At 36.0% G+C, this 15,300-nt stretch overlaps 1 protein-coding gene across 12 annotated transcripts in view; it reads left to right on the top strand.

Moving 5' to 3' along the window:
* Positions 1–15,300, top strand: part of LOC109025816 (uncharacterized) — a 514,558-nt gene that overhangs the window by 324,865 nt on the left and 174,393 nt on the right. For 3 of the 12 annotated variants that reach the window (XR_010129568.1, XM_055380152.2, XM_055380157.2), the window contains one exon: positions 4,821–4,922. The exons of the other annotated variants lie outside the window; for them this stretch is intronic. The gene's annotated coding sequence lies outside the window, so the exon portion shown is untranslated. Of the gene's footprint in view, positions 1–4,820; positions 4,923–15,300 lie in introns of those variants that run through there. 12 annotated transcript variants of the gene reach the window in all.

Here is a 15,300-nt window from a genome sequence, read left to right on the forward strand (position 1 = left end):
TTTATCTATTGAACTTCCCCCACCTGCCCATAGAAGCATCACTGCAAGCCTACACAATATTTATAACTCTCTGGTCAGTAGGCATCCTGTTTTAGATCTCTATCCCTACACTGTTTCCTTTACCTTTAGTATTCTTCATCCATGATCAGCCCAATTAACTCCTATTCATCCTGCAAGCCCCAACTACATGAATCTTTTAATAATACTCCCATAAGCACAAATCGTTGTTTTTTCTTTGCATTTCCAGTGCCTGTTCCATGCTACCTTGTTTAGAACTCGTTTATCTTCTGTTATCAAACATCTTTTATTTCTGCCTCAATCCTCAGTGCCAAATACTGTTCCTGATAAACAGTAGCTATTCAGTACATGTTGGGTAATCAATGTACCACAGAAGCATTCCAGCAAATAGTTGAGAAGTATGATTATTAATGCCACAATGTTTGCTGAGGATTTTGTGATCTTACCTTGTGGCCCTTTCTTCCTATAAAAACAATCTGTGAAGAAAATAAAATAGAAATAGATTGGTATTAAAATCCTGAGGGATGGCTGGGCGCAGTGGCTCATGCTTGTAATCCCAGCACTTTGGGAGGCTGAGGCGGGCAGATTACGAGGTCAGGAGTGCGAAACCAGCCTGACCAACATGGTGAAACCCTGTCTGTACTAAAAATACAAAAAAATTGCCGGGCATGGTGGCATACACCTGTAATCCCAGCTACTCAGGAGGCTGAGGCAGGAGAATTGTTTGAACCCGGAAGGTGGAGGTTGCAGTGAGCCGAGATCATGTCACTGCACTCCAGCCTGGGCGATGGAATGAGACTCCGTCTCAAAAAAAAAAAAAAAAAAAAAAAAAATCCTGAGGGATAACGTGGCTGTTGATGGGAAAAGATCAAGAGGAGGAAGCTGGAGTATTTTGGGTACTTCTAAAGGGGAGATGGAGACCATCTGGAGAGGAGGATGCGCAGGAATGAGTGCCAGGACAGAGATAAAAGTGAATGGAAAGGAAATGGTGGCTGAACAACATCAAAGAGGCATCCCTACTGCAAAACTGAGCAAATAACTGTGTAGTTGCTCTGGCAGAGATACAAGTAGGTGGCATTGGATAATCTATTCTGATGGGTGTGACAAGGACTAAACAAAGAGGTCATAATTTGATATAAGACAGCTTCCTTCAGTGTAGCAGGGCTTATGTGCTTAGGAAAAGGTAACATAAAACAACAGGTTATTTTCTGAGTTTCAGTTTTTCTTTATGTGCAAACGTATTGAAGTTTGAGTTTCCTAGCTTAAAAAACACTAACAAACTATTAATGTAAAATAGCCCTCCCTGATTAACAAGTTTCACTCTTTACTTTTTCAGAAAGATCTGTCTAACTAATACAAGGACACCAAGAGCATTATCTAGGTGATATTTCCCCCTTTCTGAAAGCAATCATTTTTGTCTTCTGCCACAGATTTTTCTTAGCAAAGCTCAGGTAGACCTGTGTGTGGACAGGAAATTCATGTGATCAAAACAAGATACTGTATTTGTTCGGCTCAGGGAAAAAAAACCATACATACAAACATGCTCTTCAACCATTTGTTTATAATTAATTGCTAATGATAAGTTGAAAGCTTTGAGAGCAACAGGAAGTGTAAATAATATAGGAAGAAAAAAGAGAAAAGAATAGTGTTAATAATAACAGTTGCAGATGGTTAGAGTTTTCCTTGGAAAAGTATTGGTTTAAATTTCTGTTAAATCTTGCCAGATTTTGGGAGATTGTTTGATCTTAAGTAGAACATGTTGCCACTATTTCAATGATAGTAAATGCTGCTGAAACATTTGCAAAATAAAGATCAATACGCTGGAAATGTATGAGCTTATATGTTTAGGTGATAAATCCCTAAATGCCATAAAGAAGTCACTTTTGTGTGGCTACATTTTCAGAAAATTAAGTTGCATCCTTCAAAGTATTCATACAACATCCATGGTTTAAACTGTAAATCTTCTTGAATGGAATAAGCCTTAGGAATAAAGATTTTCAAAATGCATGTAGACATGTGTATTTTCTCTTACATACCTGCAACTAATTCTTTCCCTTATTCTTTGGTTTTCTTTTTGTTTTTGGAGACAGAGTCTTGCTCTGTCACCCAGGCTGGAGTGCAGTGGTGCGATCTCGGCTCACTGCAACCTCCGCCTCCCAGGTTCACGCCATCCTCCTGCCTCAGCCTCCCGAGTAGCTGGGACTACAGGCGCACGCCGCCACGCCTGGCTAATTTTTTGTATTTTTTGTAGAGACGGGGTTTCACTGTGTTAGCCAGGATGGTCTTGATCTCCTGACCTTGTGATCTGCCCACCTCGCCCTCCCAAAGTGCTGGGATTACAGGCATGAGCCACCGCACCCGGCCTTTTCCCCTTATTCTTTAAACAATAAAAACAAAACCACAAAATGCAAGTCAGTAATTAATATTGGTAGTGATCTAGATAATGAGAGTTTTTTAGTATAGTTACAAACGAAATATTTGAGTATGTTCTGTAGATGCTTCGTTGGTTTATAGCTTGTTGTTTCACATAATTGTGAAATAGTGAAACATTTATCATTGTTTTAAAGTTAGAGCTATTTGGCTTTTTAAGAAATTTTAGAAAATGATGAAATAACTATTTCATTCCAACTTGAGAAGCAGTTACTCAATGAGAATATGATACTGAAACCAATGAAAGTTAATGTGTGAGTGGTGAGATAACAAAAAAAAGAAAAAGAAAAAACACAAGCTGAACAACAACAAAATATTATCCAATAATGTTTTAGCTACCAATATAGATTTTTCTATTGCTATGAGTAGAGGGTGGGCATTTAAAGTCACTTTCACTTTCAGATCAATCCTATTTTGGTTTATTTCCAAATCCAAATAAAAACAATAAGGTTCACCTATTGGCCAGTGATTTATTAAAGAATCTGACGATGTATCTAGAACAACTTAGAAGGCTGTTTTATAGGGAGTTATTCTAAAGAAATTATTTGGAAGTTGTCCCTCTTGAATTTACAGCCACAAATTTATATTCCCTTTGTGATCTAAGTGGAATAGATCCATCTTCTGCTCCAATTACTGGTCAATATGTCAGTCAGATCAAATGCCACTAATAAGATGCTAAAAAGTGCTTTTGAGGAACATAAGGATTTCTTTAATAAGGCATAAAGTGTTTTTTAATCCGATTCTTCCTTGTTAAAAGCCTATGATTCTCACAGATTGTTCTATCATGATGTGGTTTTGATCCTTTATGAGAAGGAAAAACACATGGTGGAATTCTGAAATATAAAGTTAAAAATTGAGTCCAGGTAGCCTCCTCAATAGCAGCACTACTTGAAATCTTGCATAATAACACGATCCCTTCTGGAAGTACTGTGACGAGCAAAATGGGGAAGATTTTTAAGGAAGCCTGTGAAAATATGTGGAAAACTCTTTTCTTTATGAATTAACTTTTCAATACTTGCTTTTGACTTCTAAAGAATTAGGTTTCTCATATTCTGAATAAAGTCCACAAACTCCAGAATACCAAACCAATGAGTAATCATGGGAACTCTATAAAAAAACAAAGATAATGTTGCCCTGGAGAAGAAACTGCCTTTTTTAAAAAAATTTATTTAATGTGAAATTTCATTGCTTCAGGGCATAAGAGCAAAATGACCAATCTCTGAATATTTCCAGTTCCCTCATTTATCTCATTATTTGTTTATCAGTCTTTCTTCCCATCTGAGCACAGCAATTAAAATAAATTTTATTCCATTCATAGCTAAATGGAATAGGTACAACAGTGAGAAACATCCTAAGAGCAATAGCAAGGGATAGAGAGATAGGTAGTGGGTGGTGACAAGATCATAGCCATCTGCCCGCTGCATGGAAAATGAATTGGAGAAGGGTTGGGGTGGGGGGGTGAAACTAGAACTAGAACTATCATGGGCCTCTACATGTGGCACAGTGGTGGCTTAGATTAGGGTGGTAGAATTGGTGATAGAATTGAGATTGAAAAATACTTCATGAGTAAAGGTGTAAGGCATTATGTTGGGTTGGATATAGGGCCGGAAGTCATGAGCATTGCTTTATATTCTTCAGTAGATGGGAGATAATATTGGAAGCAGGTCAGGTTGGAGTGAAGAAGATATAGGGATAATAATAACAAATTGGTTTGGGACATTTGGAGCATACTAAATCTTTTTCTCCTTTCTGTTCCATATTCCATCCACATTGTCATGTGCCAATAAAAGATAAATAAAGAACCACCGAGGGTGTGACCCATATCACTTTATTTAATCTCAGACTGGCAGAAATATTAAAATTATATTTCCTTTATGTGTGTATGTGTCTATAACACACAGATAGACACACCTAGCTATGTACATTCCTAATCTGTCTGTATAGCATCATGATGAAAACAAAACAAAACAAAATTCCACATTTCTCAACATCCCATCACTGTTATGTTCATTGAAAAATTTCATCGTGGAGCTTTTCTCAATTAATATTTATAGAGTTGATTTTATGACTCTCTCAACAAAGTGACCAAAATATTAGTTATATTTACAATAGTTATAAATAAGTGCTTAGATCCAAAATCACACAGGAAAAGTCTTTGTCTTATTTTGTGTCATATTCTTCTTCCTCCTTGTCATTAAATAAAAATCTCATTAACTGTCATTTAACTAATGGTTTATATAGGGAGCCTTCTTCTTAGAATTGCCAATAGTCAAATAGATCTTGATAGCACTTAATTTTGAGTATTTGGGTGCAAGAAGTTCCACAAATGGCTTTTCTACTCATATTTTTAAGGTTTTCCTTCTCTCTTCCAGAGACTGTTTCTTCTGCGTGAACTGTAAAAGGACCTATTATGCTTTATCTTCAAGCCCAGCAATGAATGTAAGGTTCAGAAAATTTGACAGACATCCCCCTCCACGACTTATCTTTTAAATGAAAAATAAATTTAAGAGCAATACCAAATGATTTTGACCAAGTTTGGAAAAAAAATGTACTTCTTTAGATCTGTCTTTGCTGGCAAAATGATTGAAATTTGTGGTAAATATTTGAATACCATTAAGCAAACCTAATTTGAAAATTCAGGCTCTCATTGTCTACTATATGATGTGCCTGCTCCTTGGCAGAGCATTTAAAGTGTTCCATAGCATACCACCAGGCTACTGTTCTATCTTTATCCTTGTCTATGAGACAAATGAAACTGCTTGTCATTCTCTACTTTTCCTAATTATGTTCTCTAGACCTGAAATCTTTTGCTGTCTTACCAGATCACTTTCTTTCTCACCTTTCGTTCAAAACTCTCGTATTCAACACTCTCAAAATTTTGATGACTTTTCTTTCAAGGCCTGTCTCAAATGCTATTTCCACCATAACAGTGTTTTGCTATTTTTCTTAAGGCATTTTTCATAATTTGCTACTTTAACCTTGTAAAACTCATGCTTATCCCTGTATTTGTTACTCTGCTTATTGTAGTGACTTGCACATGTCATGCAATCAGTAAATATTTTTTGAATTAAGTTGAATCACCCCCGCTGACAACTCCTATTTACGTAAGACATTGGGAAATTATTCAAATCACAGAATCATCTTGTTTGCATCGACAAAGGTAGTGTACCGGGCTCTCTCCATTATATTGCCTCATTAGGCCTCATTCACCAAACATGAGTTGAACACCTACTAATTGCAGCATGCTGTGTTGCTCTGTCCTGTAAACAGGACCATGTATAATTACATAATCATACATCAGGAAAAATATATAATTATGTGCATCTCACATATTCAAAATAACTTTCTAAAATAAAATAATTAGACTAACTCGATATCAATTAAATCTTGTCCAAATAAAGACCGAATATTCAGCTTTGTTCAATCTCTTGTAAATGCTGATAAAGAGAGTCAATCTTTCCACTTGAGAAAAACAATTATCACATATCTAACCCAGGCACTCATTTATTCAATAATTTTCTCTACCAAAATTCATACGTAAAGAAAAATGTGTTTAATCTCAGCACCTTGGTTGGTTTTCAAAGACGCTTATTAGGATTTGGTTTCAGAGTCTCTGATTTTAGATAGGTCTCTTAGGATTGGTTATAAGAGCTGAAGCCTCGGAGGCAGCAAACAATTGTGGAAAATCTGTGAAGTAATGTTGTCCTTGCAACATTTTCCGGCCTACTTTTCAGGACCCATGGGATTCAGATAAGCACTAAGTGTGTGTCCAAAAAAAACCACTGAGGTTTTTAAGCCACTGTCCATCCTTGGTATAACTTTTTCATGAAAAATTAACTTAATAGAATACACTCTTTTTCCATGATTAAAAAACTTAAGAGATCAGGGACTACCTGGGCGTGTGTGATCTGACAATTCACTGTTTTAATTTAAAATGTCCAGGCAGTATTGCATTCATAAAATGACCGCACTGATATGTAAGCCAAAAAGCATAAGAAGTGCATTATGGGTAAGGAGTTTATTTTTGTTATTCTTTTGAAATCTTCAGCTGGTATTAAAAACAGATCTTTTGAGCTAGAACAACAGTCGTACAGGTAGACTTCCTACTTTTGGAAAAGATCTGGTCTTTAGCTTATGGGAACCGAGCCGAAGCAGATGTGAAAAGTTCAACTAAAGGAAGAACAGATTAAACGCACTTTTGTGGTTGAAAAACCAAAACAGATGTTATTATTAAACCACAAAAACCTGGGTGCATTTAAGTAACACTAGGTGTCTGAATTTTACATTTGTATTTAAAATAATTAAGGCATTTTCAAGCCACAGAGGCTATTGTGTGCTATCAAACTCTTAATCTTCAAATCAAAAAGTTTGCATATTAAAAAACTCTCAGAAATATTGAGTGTCTGCCATTGTGTTTGTCATCATCTGAAAATGAGAAAGAAAGCATCTGACAATTAAAAACAAAACCTTTTGGTGATGTTTACATTATTTTTCAAAAGCATTTTGAAACCATTCATTTGTGTACTTTTGTTTTTTACATCTTTAGATAGCAAGCAACCCTGAAATATCTAGATTACTGTTTTTACAATGTAAATCTTAGAGAGATTAAGTCACAGAACAGAATTAAGATGTTGCCAATATATGAATTCACAGGCCATTGGTCCACTAACTGGAATACTTCCCTACTCATGACAACCTCTACCATGGGATACAAAATGGTGTGGGAAAGCAAATACAAATCAAAATTGTCCCACATATTCATGCCTGCACTTTGATATTTAATTTTGAATTTCTCCATAAATTTTGTTCTAATATGCCCTCTCTCTACTTCAATCCAAAGAGGTTAAAAGTCCAAATCAAAAGCTGTTGTCCTGTGAAAAATCCTGTACTAGAGAAAAGCCAACAGAGAGAGAGAGGGAGTAGAAAAAGGAAAGGTAATAGTGATTCATTTCATAGTTAGATGCCCTCAATCATTAATCTAGATACGTTCTACACACTGGGCCAAAAGGGATGTATTTAGATAAAATGGACCTTAAGGATGTAATCTTTTACCTCTATTTGGAAAAATAAGTGTTGCATAATGTGGGATGATTTACGAAAGAGCTGGGAGGATGCCAAGCTTCTATATTATGTAGTCTTTGAGTGTTGGAAGTGGAAGAATTTTTATTAATTATCCATTCCCATTGGAAGAATTCTCTTTTCCACTCTGGATCTCAAATTAGGAAGGAAATGAGGGTGACTTATAAATTGTTTTGGATTTTTTTTTTTTCAAATCACACATGCTTTTTATCTCTACATGCTCTTTTAAAAAGTTCTCTGAGATGATCCTGACTCCCACCCCTGGTTCTCTCATTCTGCCACCCCCTCCTTGAGAATCCCAGCTTTTTAACATTCAAGGTGGGACTGACTGCTTCTTCAGCTGATCACTCTAAGCTATTCATGATATGGCCAGACTGCTACAACCCCCATAATTTATACAAGACTTTGTATCATCATTTTGGTTACATGTTGAACTCATAATATTTTAGATAAAATTTTTTTAATTAAATGTGCTCTCATAATTTCATGTTTCTTTTACATTTTAAAAATGTGACTACTAGAAAATTTAAAATGACTTATTTGGCCTACATTTGTGGCTTGTATCATATTTCTGTTGGACACCTCTGCTGTATCTGGTAAAGAAAAAGATACTGAGAGAAATATGTGACTTCTAGGGGAAAATGATATAATGCATCACTTTACTCTGAGCCACACTCCACCATTGGTGGCAACAGTTTTTAATATGTGTGGAAAGCATTTAAAAACAAGTTAGGTAGTTAGCAATTCTTGGAAGAAATAATGGGCAAGATCCCAGAGCAAGCATCTTTCAGTTGGTCGGGCTAATCGTGATGGAGAGGAGAGATGGCAGTTCAGCAGGGATGCTGTGAGGGGAAGCCCCTGCCGGGTATCAGCACTGTGTGTAGGGACTAGTTACCTATGCATGGAGTAAGCTGCACCCCCTAAGGAAGGTGCATTCTAGTTAAGACTTAGATGTGGATAATCCAGTGTATGGAGTTCTTTTGAGAAACTGTAAAAGGGAGAAACAAGAATACAGGGGAGGGGTGAAACTTTCTAACAATTAGAAATCATTTATTAATGTTTAAATTTCATAAATATCCATTTAACCTCTTTTGAGGTCTATTTAAGCATTTTTCTAGTCAGTGGGGAGGGAACAAGAGGGAAAATAAAAACTTCTCTCTGTATCCATGATGTTTGCATTTAAAGAAAATAGAAAGATGGTAACAAGCAGACAAATTATGTCAGGTTTTTTTTTGTTTGTTTTGTTTTTGTAAAGAAAATAGAACAAAAAGATAAAGAGTGAGGGTATGTTGATTTGGAAAAGGTGGTTAGGAACCCCTTTTTGAGGCAGTGACCGTTAAGCACAGACCTGATGGAAGTGATAGAACAAATCAAGCAGATAACTGTGGAAGATATTCCTGGCAGGAGAGCAGCCACTCAAAGCCCCTGAAGCAGGAAACTTCCCTGAGTGTGTTTGAGGAATAACAAGGGACCAGTGATGCTATAGAGCAGTGAGTGACTGAGAGAGTGCCAGGAGGTGAGACTGCAGAGAGAATTGGGAATCTAACTTATCCTTGGAGAGATCGGGTCTCCAAGGATAAGTGATGGCCAGCCTCTGTAGGGCTTTGAGCATAGTACTGATATTATCTGGCTATGTTTGAAAGGATCCCTCTGACATTTAAGTGGAAACACAGATTCTAGGGAAGCAAGGGGGAAGAAGGACTGGTGAGGAAGCTGTTTGAATAGGCTCGGTGAAAGCTGGTCATAGTTTAGAGGGCTAGGAGTGGAGATGGTTTGAAGTGGTTAAATTTAAAATGAAGGTGTTTCCCGACTTACCATTGTTTGACTTACAATTTGCAAACTTTACGATGGTGTAAAAGTGATACACATTCAGTAGAAACAGTATTTTTGAATTTTGATCTTCTCCCAGGCTAGAGAATGCAGTACTACACTCTCTTGCAAACCCACAGTTCCCAGTAAGCCATGTGATCACCAGGGGAAACAACTGATACTCTATAATGTAGAGATGCTTCTCAACTTACAATGGGGTTACATCCCAATAAACCCATCCTAAGTTGAAAATATCATAAGTTGAAAATGCATTTGATAAACCTAACCTACCGAGCATCACAGCTTAGCCTAGCCTACCTTAAATGTGCTCAGAACACTTATATTAGCCTATAGTTGGGCAAAACCATCAGGCAACACAGTGCACTTTAGAGTATCTGTTATTTACCCTAGTGGCCACATGGCTAGGAGCTGTGGCTCCCTGTTGCTGCCCAGCATCATGACAGAGTATTGTACTGAATTTTGCTAGTCTTGAAAAAGATCAAAATTCAAAATTTAAAGTTCAGTTTCTGTTGAATGCCTATTGCTTTTGTACCACCATAATGTTGAAAAACCATTATAAGTCATGGACCATCTCTACTGCCAGATGATTTTTCCCAACTATAGGCTAATGTAAGTGTTCTGAGCACTTTTAAGGTAGGTTAGGCTAAGCTATGATAGTTTAGGTATACTAGGTACATTGTTGACTTACAATATTTTCAACTTAAGATGGATATCAAGACATAACCCCACTGTAAGTCAAGGAGCATCTGTATTTCATGAATTTGAGCCAAAGGCTTTTCTTGATGGGTTGCATTTATAGATGAGGGAATGAAAATAATCAAGAATAACCCCCAAATTTGGGCCTCTGTAGCTATAATAATGGAATCACCATTTATGAAGATAGAGCAATATGCAATAGATAGTAATAAACCAAAGATGCATATTGTAAATCACAGGATATTTGCTAAAGGGATAGCTAAAGAATGAATAGCTAAGAAGTTACTAAAGGAGAATACCAAATGATGAAAAATATTTGATTAATCAAAAAGAAAAAGCAAAAATGAGAAGAAGTCTAAAACAGGTAGATTAAATACAATAGAAAACAATATGGTACAGACTTAAATCCAAATATATGCAATTCCTTTAAATGGACAAAATACTCCATTTTAAAAATCTAAGCTGACAGAATGACTTCAAAATATAAATTGAGAAGGAAACTGTGGAGTAGGAACAGGTATAGATGAATGAAAACGAGTGTTCAGTTTGGAATGTATTAAGTGGAGAGGATTCCTTGACTGTGGAATATTGAATTCTGGAGTTCAAAAGAGAGGTCAAGGTTAAAAATGTCAATTTGAATCCCCAGAATTTTTGAACAGTTAAGAGTCAGCCTCTCGAATTTGTGTTTAGATAAACAGTGACTAGGTGACAAGTTAAATAACTATTTGGAAGACATGTTTCAAAACATTACTATTACTCGTATTAGCAAACTTGTCCAATTTCTTTCATTTTAAGATTCTATAAACGATCAAACAAGTATTTCACTGAGAGAGAATTCAGACCAGCTGGTGACTCCAGTTGTTGCCAAATTTGTAGTCTACCATTATAAGATGAGTCCATGATCCTTCCCAGTGAACTATTTCATTTCTTCAGAATAAAAAGTTCTTTATTTTGTTTCATCTAAATCATATGAAACAACTCTAAAGCCTACTAGCCTTCAGCTCCTTTCAAGGGGCTCCAAATTGCCCTCAGACTCATTCATTTACTTTACTAAATGCCACTGAGACAGTCACTGATAAATTTTATTTTGTTAAGATTTTACTTTTGTTAAAAATATTTTAAGAGTTTTAAATATATATTATATATAAATATATAGTGTGTGTTTGTGTGTGAATAAACAAGGGGATTCAAATTTTTTAATCCCTGTCTTTTGTTTCTTCCTGATCACTATCTTTCTAAATGTATCATTAAAAATAAAATGTGAAAATATTTTCCTACTGTGAAGTTGTTTTTGATTAGCATATGGATTATTATTATTATTCTAACATAGAGTTCTCACCACTATAGCTCTTGCTTTTAATTCATATCCAACAGGTAGTCTTTTATAAAAGAATTATTTAGGTATTTGCCACTCTGAATGAACTAATATTTCAGACCTAATTCTGCAACTTTTTACTTGACTCTATTAAATGTCATCTTCATTTGCAGCCACAATTCTAGATTGTCGAGATGTTTGTATATTAACTCTATATTCTGAAGCAATAGCTCTCTTTTAAGCTTTATGTTATGAAAAATAAATATGCTTCCTTCTGCATCTCTTAATCCAAGCCATTTACAAAAACTCTGTGCAGAAATGAGAGAACGGAAGCCCACATAATACCATATCAAGTATGCTTCTTCTCTAATACACATTGATCAAATGGCTCTAGGTGCATTTCATTGGAGACACATTTATCTTACATGAATCACATCATGTATTCTCTGCAAATAGGAGCTAGGAGAATTGAGAGAGGTAGAGAATAGGAGAGGACACTGTAAATAATAGAGGCTATTCTTCCCTACATTCTATTCAATTGATGCTTAACTTGTGATTTGGTTCTCATGAAATTACTATTTTTATATCGTTCTTAGTTTGATCATTTTGTCAAGCTGAGTGTGATTTTAGTTAAAATTTTTTTTGATATGCAATATAGCTCATAAACATGAGCCAAACTTCTTCATATATTGCTCAGTCATAGAAAAAATGATTAGTTTCATAGCTGGAGGAAAAACTGCCTGTATTGTTCTTATTGGGACACATTAAAAACAATTTCAAGGGCAATTTTGACTGCACATTACTACTATGCTACAAATAAGATATGAAACCTTTAAGATATGACTCGTCTTAACTGTCCCATAATTTAACCTACAATCTCTATCTTATCAATAAAGATAGGATGTGTAATTTCTGATGGGAATCAAGAACTATTATTTTGCTTTTTCTTAATCTCCCAAACTAGAAACATTCCTTTAAAATGAAGTTAGTGAAATGTTACTTGTTATCTGTAGTAACAGATAACCTATCCTTTTCTATTTCTATGTGATCACAAATTTTATTTCGTAACCCATCTATCTTTTAATATATTCTAGAATTCCCTTAACATTGTGTAGATTTTCCCATGTTCAGATATTCTGGCTTGAATTCAGGGGGCAATAATAGATACTCTCTAAGTGTAGTTTTAGTTCTCATCCTGCAAAGTGCTTAGCACCAGTCTTTTCAATTTCTGCTCCTGCAGCTTCTCCTCTTCATAAACCAAATTTCATAGTGCCTTCAAGGCCCAGGCAAAGATTCAGCATTTTCATAACGTTTTCTCTGAATAGTAATGCCCTATGGTAAGAATTTCCTCTCATAATGTACTCATCATGTGTAAAATAATCATTCACTATTAAAACAAATGTTGTTTTATAATTGTTTCTGTATTTATTCAGTAAATATGCAGTGAACATTTACTATACTCCAAGCATGTTAGGTACTGTGATAGAACAGTAGCAAAATAAAGTCTCTTACAGTCTAGGCTAATTGTAATGGTAGTACATTTAAAATGTATCCACAGTCAAGTAAAGTGTGGTTTAATATAGAGAAGGCCTGGATTCCATAAGAGCATGCATATTGTTTTCTTTGATTCTACATTGGAATCACCCTAAAACCTTTTAAAACACACCAGTGCCTTGGTCTAATGTCTGTATTCTTATTTACTTGGTGTAGAACAGACCTGAGACATGAGTATGATGAAGGTGCCCTAGGTAATTCTAATGTACAGCTAGAGTTGAGAGCTACTGGGCCTCACTTCTGCTGAAGCCTGCTGCAGAGGCTTAGTTTACTGGATGCTCACACGTGCCCCTCTGGCCAACCATCAGTACCTTATTGGGCTTATTGGGCTTTTCCACCTTTCAGCAAAAATGGTAATAGTCAACGCCTTTTTTTTTTTTTTTTTTTTTTTTTTTTTTTTTTTTTAAGATGGCTTGCTTTTATCCTCATTTTTTTGGTAGGATCTTTGGTACTACCAGTAAGGAATAAACCTGTGGATGCTCTGCTTCGTGGCTGCCAGGAATAGCAGCCTTTGGAATTCTTCATTTATAAGTCATCTAATCAATTGAAGATCAGGCATCTGTAATCTTCATCCTCAGATAATGAATAACATCCATTTTATTTCTTTTACCAGCCCCTTTCAGTGTGATATGTTGGCCGTTAAGCTTTGTCTCCAGCTTTTCTCTAATTTTAAAGATGGTTTTCTGGGTCCAGCAATAATTTTTAATTTTTTTGAGTAAAAAATGAGAAATTCTGTGTGTATGATAGATAGAAAAGGATGAATAGTGTTGCTAATTAACCAGATCCACGCTACCAAAGAAAAAATTGGAGGCATTTATGCCAAGTCAGGCCAAAAATAATATTGTTTAAGGTACACAAGTAATTGAAGAATCAAGTTTTTCCTCCATCTGCCATGTATCTGGGTAATTGCCTTATTTCCCCACCATTTATCACACTTTCCTTTTAATTTTGCTGCATAAACATCATGGCCTTACCTTTTGTAGTATTGTTTTTTTCTTTAACTACATACTGATCAAAGGTTTAAAAAAACATGACTATAATCAGCATCATTACTTAAAAGGTAAAATTATTAAAATATAGTAATTCACTAGATAGGACAACGCAATTCAAAGCACCAAAAAGATAACAGGTTTAGCAAAACGGGCATATGTTAGTGATTATGCAATCATTTATTTCCCACAGATTTCTTTTTATAGGAAACTTCGGAAAATCCCAGAAGAACTGACCGAGTCATTTAAACCACAACAGGTTTCTTTCAACATCAAAACCATGGGTACGAGTGGGCGAGGAATTTTTTTTTTTTTAAGGCAGGGACAGCCTGGTTCTGACCGTGCAAAGCTGTGGCTTTGCCTCCTATGGGTGCCTTGTGAGCAGCAGATCCGACTTCCTCCTCAAACCAAGTTATCCTGAAAACACCCAAGCAGAGGAAGCATTTTTTCATCATGACATGGGAAAGGGCCACAGGGATCCAAATGGAAACGGACATTTCATGTGAGTGACTGTGTCTACCCCACCTTGGCTTCTTGCCTAATGCAACAGACACTTAGGTGGCTGAAGAGGGAAATTTTTGTTAAAGTGAATCCAGCTCTGAGTTGGACACACAGCTTTTTGACTGGTGGCCGAGTTCCTTGTGCTAGCTGGCAAAATTAGCAAATTTTTCTTTTAGTTGTTGTTACTGGGTTTTTGAAAATGCCTCATTTCCTGGTAACAGTTTTCTTTCTCTAGGAGATAAAGGGAAAGATCTCTTCTATCTACACCACATTAACACTTCTATCATCTTATAAACTATTTTCTCAACCAGGCATCCCCTGAAGACTCACTCTGGCTGTCCATGGCCTCTTGACAGCTGGCTTATAGCCATATGGTCTCAGAAAAGTCCTCCCTTCCTTGAGTGTGTGTGTTGATGGGAGTCTGTTTGCCATCATCAGAAGGTTCATTGTATGTGTATGACTATGGGGCTGTATGTGTGTGTATGTGTGTGTGGTGTGCATAAGGGGTGTGCAGAGTGCCTAGTTTTAAGCTTTAAAGCATTCTCAAATAATGCAATAGAGAAAACTAGACACTACAGTGACACTACTTCCCCTATTGCTTCCTAGGGAGTAACATGTAATCTCTTGTGATGGGCCAACTATTATATTGATGTCATACACATCACTGTGTTAATATGAAATAGGCAGTCTTTTACACTGGTGGCAGAGTGAATTTACACAATCTTTCTGGATGGCATTGTAGTACTACAAGTCAAGAGCTTTAAAATTGTCATATTAGGAATTGATTTTAAGGTCATGTTCATAGGTGTACACTAAGATTTATTAGGTAAGATTTTTGTTGCCAGAGAAAAAGTGAAAACAACTTAAATGTCCAACAGCAGGAGAACA

Source organism: Gorilla gorilla, chromosome 11, assembly GCF_029281585.2.
Source record: "Gorilla gorilla gorilla isolate KB3781 chromosome 11, NHGRI_mGorGor1-v2.1_pri, whole genome shotgun sequence".
In the NCBI taxonomy this organism is placed as follows: Eukaryota; Metazoa; Chordata; class Mammalia; order Primates; family Hominidae; genus Gorilla; species Gorilla gorilla.